Genomic DNA, 7,053 nt, shown 5'->3' with positions numbered 1-7,053 from the left:
ACATACTCATCCTCTTCAGAGGAAGAATACTCATCAGAGCTCATGAATGGCAGAAGTAAGTTCAATGGAATCTCTATGGTCTCATTTTGAGCCTCAGATTCCCATGGTTCCTCTTTGGGGAACTCATTGGAGGCCAGTGGACGTCCATTGAGGTCTTCCTCAGTGGCGTTCACTACCTCTTCTTCCTCCCAAAATTTGGCCATGTTGATGGCTTTGCACTCTCCTTTTGGATTTTCTTCTGTATTGCTTGGGAGAGTACTAGGAGGGAGTTTAGTAATTTTCTTGCTCAGCTGACCCACTTGTGCCTTCAAATTTCTATTGGAGGACCTAGTTTCAGTCATGAAACTTTGAGTGGTTTTGATTAGATCAGAGACCATGATTGCTAAGTCAGAGTTATTCTGCTTAGAACTCTCTGTCTGTTGCTGAGAAGATGATGGAAAAGGCTTGCTATTGCTAAACCTGTTTCTTCCACCATTATTATTGTTGAAACCTTGTTGAGGTCTCTGTTGATCCTTCCATGAGAGATTTGGATGATTTCTCCATGAAGGATTATAGGTGTTTCCATAGGGTTCTCCCATGTAATTCACCTCTTCCATTGAAGGGTTCTCAGGATCATAAGCTTCTTCCTCAGATGAAGCTTCCTTAGTACTGCTTGGTGCATTTTGCATCCCAGACAGACTTTGAGAAATCAAATTGACTTGCTGAGTCAATATTTTATTCTGAGCCAATATGGCATTCAGAGTATCACTCTCAAAAACACGACAGAGGGACAGTCCACCAGGATTTGTCGGGTTGGCTCTATAACCGACAGATGATATCATCAGCCACTAGGGACAGGCATTCATCATATGCATACTATATGAATTGTTTGAGATTGCCTATTTGACTGCATATTACTTGCTAATTGTCTAACTGCCTTATTTGTCCCTATTTGTATATTTCTTGTCTGATATAATTGTGTTTGCTACATTATACTCCTGTTGGTGGTTGGGAGGTGAGAAGGAATTGGAAAGGGAAGTATTAGTTAGACTGAAGAATCTTTAGTCAAATGCCCTTTATGGTTTAGCCTGTTTATAAGCTTTGATATTATCTGGAGAAAGTTCTAGGATTGCCTTTGGCTTTCCTCCATTATTATGTATTATATATGTGGAAGCTGTTACCATGCTGGGGACCTCTGGTTCTCACCCATGCGGATTTTGTGGTTTTCAGATACAGGACGTGAGGTTTCCTGCTGAGGCATGCTGGAGACTTCTATATTTGCGAAGATCCTTTGTTCTCGGGGCTATGTTTTGGTTTATATGTTTTGCTTAGATACTTTTATCTCCATTAAATAATACAAACTGTGATGACTCCTCTTATGGGAGATTTTGGAGAATAGGTTTTATGTATTTGTGTCCCTTTGGGTTTCCTTTGGGGTTTTCCTTATTTTTATCATATGTATATATTGCTATGCTCGGACCGGTTATCTTCGCAGCCGGAACTTGAGTCTTGATATTCCTGTTTTTGACACTCCTTTGTATATATATAATCACGCGTTGGTTATCCTTGTTCGTTACGTTATCGATCGGAGTGTTGCGCTTTGAGTTGCGATTTTTGTTTACCCCTTTTTTCTACAAAGGTTCCTAGTTATAATCAATCATTCATACTACTATACGTACTAAATTTTTATTTTAGAGGTCGTAATACCTTGCCATCTCTGAATTATGACTTAAGCATAAGACTCTGTATGGTAGGGTGTTACAAAGCTCGTCACAGCCATTCAATCATTGAATCCTACTCGGAATACCACAGACAAGGTTTAGACTTTCCTGATTCTCATGAATGCCGCCAAAAATTCTAGCTTTTACCACGAAGATTCTGATTAAGAAATCTAAGAGATACTCATTCAATCTGATGTAGAACGGAGGTGGTTGTCAGGCACACGTTCTTGGATTGAGAAAGGTGATGAGTGTCACGGATCATCACCTTCTTCATAGTGAAGCGCGAATGAACATCTTAGATAGGAACAAGCATGTTTGAATGGAAAACAGAAATAATTGCATTAATTCATCGAGATGCTGTAGAGCTCCTCACCCCCAACAATGGAGTTTAGAGACTCATTCCGTCAAAGAGTATAAAATTCAGATCTAAAAATGTCATGAGATACAAAATAAGTCTCTAAAAGTTGTTTAAATACTAAACTAGTAACCTAGGTTTACAGAAAATGAGTAAACTAAGATGGATAGTGCAGAAATCCACTCTGGGGCCCACTTAGTGTGTGCTGGGGCAGAGACTTAAGCTTCTCACGTGTCTGGGCTGTTTCTGGAGTTGATGGCCAGGTTGTAACTTATTTCTGGCGTTAAACTCCAACTTGCAACCTGTTTCTGGCGCTGAACTCCAGACTACAACATGGAACTGGCGTTGAAAGCCAGTTTACGTCGTCTATCTTCATGAAAAGTATGGACTATTATATATTTCTGGAAAGCCCTAGATGTCTAATTTCCAACCCATATGAGATCGTGCCAATTGGACTTTTGTAGCTCCAAAAAAGTTATTCCGAGTGCAGGGAGGTCAGAATCCAACAGCATCAACAGTCCTTTTTCAGCCTAAATCAGATTTTTGCTCAGCTCCCTCAATTTCAGCCAGAAAAATACCTGAAATCATAGAAAAAATACACAAACTCATAGTAAAGTCTAGAAATATGATTTTTTCCTAAAAACTAATAAAAATCTACTAAAAACCAACTAAAACATACTAAAATTTACATGAAATTACCCCCAAAAAGCGTATAAAATATCCACTCATCACAACACCAAACTTAAACTGTTGCTTGTCCTCAAGCAACTAGATAAATAAATTAGGATAAAAAGAAATTAAGAAGTAATATTATCTCAGAGTTTAAAGTGAAGCTCATATTCTAATTTGATGAGCGGGACTAGTAGCTTTTTGCTTCTGAACAGTTTTTGCATCTCACTTTATCCTTTGAAATCCAGAATGATTGGCATCCATAGGAACTTAGAATTTAGATAGTATTATTGATTCTCCTAGTTTAGTATGTTGATTCTTGAACACAGTTACTTGATGAGTCTTGGGCGTGGCCCTAAGCACTTTGTTTTCCAGTATCACCACCGGATACATAAATGCTACAGACACATAACTGGGTGAACCTTTTCAGATTGTGACTTAGCTTTGCTAAAGTCCCCAATTAGAGGTGTCCAGAGTTCTTAAGCACACTCTTTTGCTTTGGATCATGACTTTAACTACTCAGTTTCAAGCTTTTCACTTGGACCTGCATGCCACAAGCACATGGTTAGGGACAGCTTGATTTAGCTGCTTAGGCCTGCATTTATTTCCTTGGACCCTCCTATCCATTAATGCTCAAAGCCTTGGATCCTTTTCACCCTTGCCTTTTGGTTTTAAGGGTTATTGGCTTTTCTTTTTCTTTATCCAATGATTCCTTTTTTTTTGCCACTTTTTTTTCACTGCTTTTTCTAACTTCAAGAATCAATTTCATGATTTTTTAGATCATCAATAATATTTCTATTGTTCATCATTCTTTCAAGAGCCAACAATTTTAACATTCATGAAATTCAATATAAAAAATATGCACTGTTCAAGCATTCATTCAGAAGATAAAAAGTATTGCTACCACATCTAAATAATTAGAATTTTCCTTATTAAAAACTCGAAAAATATTGCCTCTTCATTCTAAAAATCTACTATTTTATTCATGTTTGATGATGATGAGAAAAAATAAATTATAGCTTAATTGGAGATAAAATCAAAATAGAGATACTAATTACTACTACTAATATGTAACTTCTAAGGTAAATTCCTAATAAGAACAATTATCACAGAGTTAAGTTTAAGATTAGGACTCAACAACCTTTGGTTTGGGAGATGATGGGTGCTCCTTCAACTTGTGGGGTGTCTGGTCCTTCAAGAGATAGCTTCTGGCGCTTCAACTCCTGTATCTCCGGATATTTGTCTTCTTTCAGATCGAATTTAACTTCCGGGATCACTAATCTCAGACCCATTATTTTGTTGTAATGGTCTGCATGTTCTTTGGTTAAGAACTTCTCTTAATTCTACAGTGGTTTTGGAATATTCTCTTTCTTGCCTCTTGAAGTAGTTTGTTTTCCCTTAGGTGCAATGATCTTGATGAGTTTTAGCTCAGTGATCACGGAAAAACACACCAAACTCAGAGGTTTGCTTGTCCTCAAGCAAAAGAAAGGAAAGGAGAGGAATAGAAGGAGGGGCAATTTTGAAAATTCAAAAGATACGATGAGATTTTAAAAAGGATAACTTTGAATTCAAAAAGATAATATGATAAGTTTGAGAAAGAATTCAGAAGAAATTAAAAAGATTTGAAAAGAATTCAAAAGGATAATTGAGTTTTGAAAAAGGTTTGAAAAGATATTGAAGAAAAATTAAGAAACATGTTTAGGATAAAAAAAATTTTGGAATTGAAGTTGAAAGATGAGAGTTTGTAATATGTTTATGCAAGAAATCATGAATTGAAACATGAAAATTGGAAAAAATTTGAAGTGAAAACGAATTTACCTCCTCCCCACAATCTTGGCGTTAAACGCCCAAACGCTGCATGTTTTGGGCGTTTAACGCCCGTTTGCAGCTTCTCCTGGGCGTTCAACCCCCAGCTATTGCTTCTAGCTGGCGTTGAACGCCAGGAACTCCTTTGTCACTGGGCGTTTTTCTGAACGCCCAGGACACTGTAAATCTGGCGTTGAACGCCCAGAAGGTGCTTCTTTCTGGCGTTCAACGCCCAGAAGATGCTTCTTTCTGGCGTTCAACGCCCAGATGGCTATCCTTACTGGCGTTGAATGCCCAGTAAGTGCTTCTTTTTGGCGTTCAGCGCCCCAAATAGCTTTTACTGGCTTTTTTTGCACTAGTGAGCTTCTTTTTGCTGTTTTATCCTCTGAATCCTTCTGTAACTCTGTGAACTCAAGCAATTGCTATTTTACTTTGAAGATAATTGACATAAACTTGTAAAAATCAATTAATTAACAAATAAGCCTTGTAAATGGCTGGGTTGCCTCCCAGCAAGTGCTTCTTTATTGTCTTTAGCTAGACTATTACTGAGCTTTAATCAAGTCTCAGTTTTGAGCATTCTTGCTCAAAATTGCTTTCAAGATAATGTTTTAACTCTCTGTCCATTAACAATGAACTTTTTGTTAGAATCATTATCCTGAAACTCCACGTATCCATATGGTGACACACTTGTAATCACATATGGGCCTCTCCACTGGGATTTCAATTTCCCGGGGAATAATCTGAGCCTAGAATTAAATAGCAGAACTTTCTGCCCTGGCTCAAAGACTCTGGATGATAATTTCTTATCATGCCATCTTTTTGCTTTCTCTTTGTAAATTTTTGTATTTTCGAAAGCATTGAGTCTGAATTCGTCTAGCTCATTTAACTGGAGCAATCGTTTTTCTCCAGCTAACTTGGCATCAAGGTTTAGGAATCTGGTTGCCTAATAGGCCTTGTGTTCCTATTCCACTGGTAAGTGACAGGCTTTTCCATACACCAGCTGGTATGGAGAAGTTCCTATATGTGTCTTGAATGCTATTCTGTATGCCCACAGAGCATCATCCAAGCTTCTTGCCCAATCCCTTCTACGGTTAATCACAGTCCATTCTAGAATTCTTTTAAGTTCTCTATTAGAGACTTCAGCTTGCCCATTTGCCTGTGGATGATATGGAGTGGCCACCCTATGGCTAACTCCATATCGAACCCAAGCAGAGTAAAGCTGTTTATTGCAGAAATAAGTGCCCCCATCACTAATTAGTACTCTAGGGATACCAAATCTGCTGAAGATGTGTTTCTGGAGGAATTTCAGCACTGTCTTAGTATTATTAGTGGGTGTTGCTATAGCTTCTACCCATTTGGATACATAATCCACTGCCACCAGAATATAAGTGTTTGAGTATGATGGTGGGAATGACCCCATGAAGTCAATACCCCATACATCAAACAACTCAATCTCCAAGATCCCTTGTTGAGGCATGGCATAACTGTGAGGCAGATTGCCAGATCTTTGGCAACTGTCACAATTAAGTACAAACACTCGGGAGTCTTTATAGAGAGTAGGCCAGTAGAAGCCACATTGGAGGACTCTTGTGGCTGTTCGCTCACTTCCAAAATATCCTCCATACTGTGATCCAAGGCAGTGCCAGAGGATCTTCTGTGCTTCTTCTTTAAGCACACATCTACGGATTGCTCCGTCTGCACATCTCTTGAAGAGATATGGTTCATCCCAAAGATAGTACTTTGCATCCGTGATCAATTTCTTTGTTTGCTGCCTACTGTACTCTTTGGGTATGAATTTTACTGCCTTGTAGTTTGCAATGTCTACAAACCATGGCACTTCCTGGATGGAAAAGGGTTGCTCATCCGGAAAGTTTTCAGAGATCTCAGTAAGAGGGAGGGACGCCCCTTCTACTGGTTCTATTCGGGACAGGTGATCTGCTACTTGGTTCTCTGTCCCTTTTCTGTCTCTTATTTCTATATCAAACTCTTACAGAAGCAACACCCATCTGATGAGTCTGGGTTTTGAATCCTGCTTTGTGAGTAGATTTTTAAGAGCAGCATGGTCAGTGTACACATCACTTTTGATCCTACTAAATAAGATCTAAACTTGTCAATAGCATAAACCACAGCAAGTAACTCTTTTTCTGTGGTTGTGTAGTTCTTCTGTGCATCATTTAAAACACGACTGGCATAGTAAATGATGTGCAGAAGCTTGTCATGCCTTTGTCCCAACACTGCACCAATGGCTTGGTCACTGGCATCACACATCAGTTCATATGGTAATGTCCAGTCTGGTGCAGAGATGACTGGTGCTGTGACCAGCTTAGCTTTCAGAGTCTCAAACGCCTGTAGACACTCCTTATCAAAGATAAATGGCGTATCAGCAGCTAGCAGATTACTCAGAGGTTTGGCAATTTTTGAAAAATCTTTTATAAACATCCTGTAGAATCCTGCATGCCCCAGAAAGCTTCTGATTGCCTTAACATTAGCAGGTGGTAGTAATTTTTCAATTACCTCTACTTT

Source organism: Arachis hypogaea, chromosome 7, assembly GCF_003086295.3.
Source record: "Arachis hypogaea cultivar Tifrunner chromosome 7, arahy.Tifrunner.gnm2.J5K5, whole genome shotgun sequence".
In the NCBI taxonomy this organism is placed as follows: domain Eukaryota; kingdom Viridiplantae; phylum Streptophyta; class Magnoliopsida; order Fabales; family Fabaceae; genus Arachis; species Arachis hypogaea.
The sequence above is the reverse complement of the archived record's forward strand: the minus strand, read 5'-3'. Positions refer to the sequence as shown.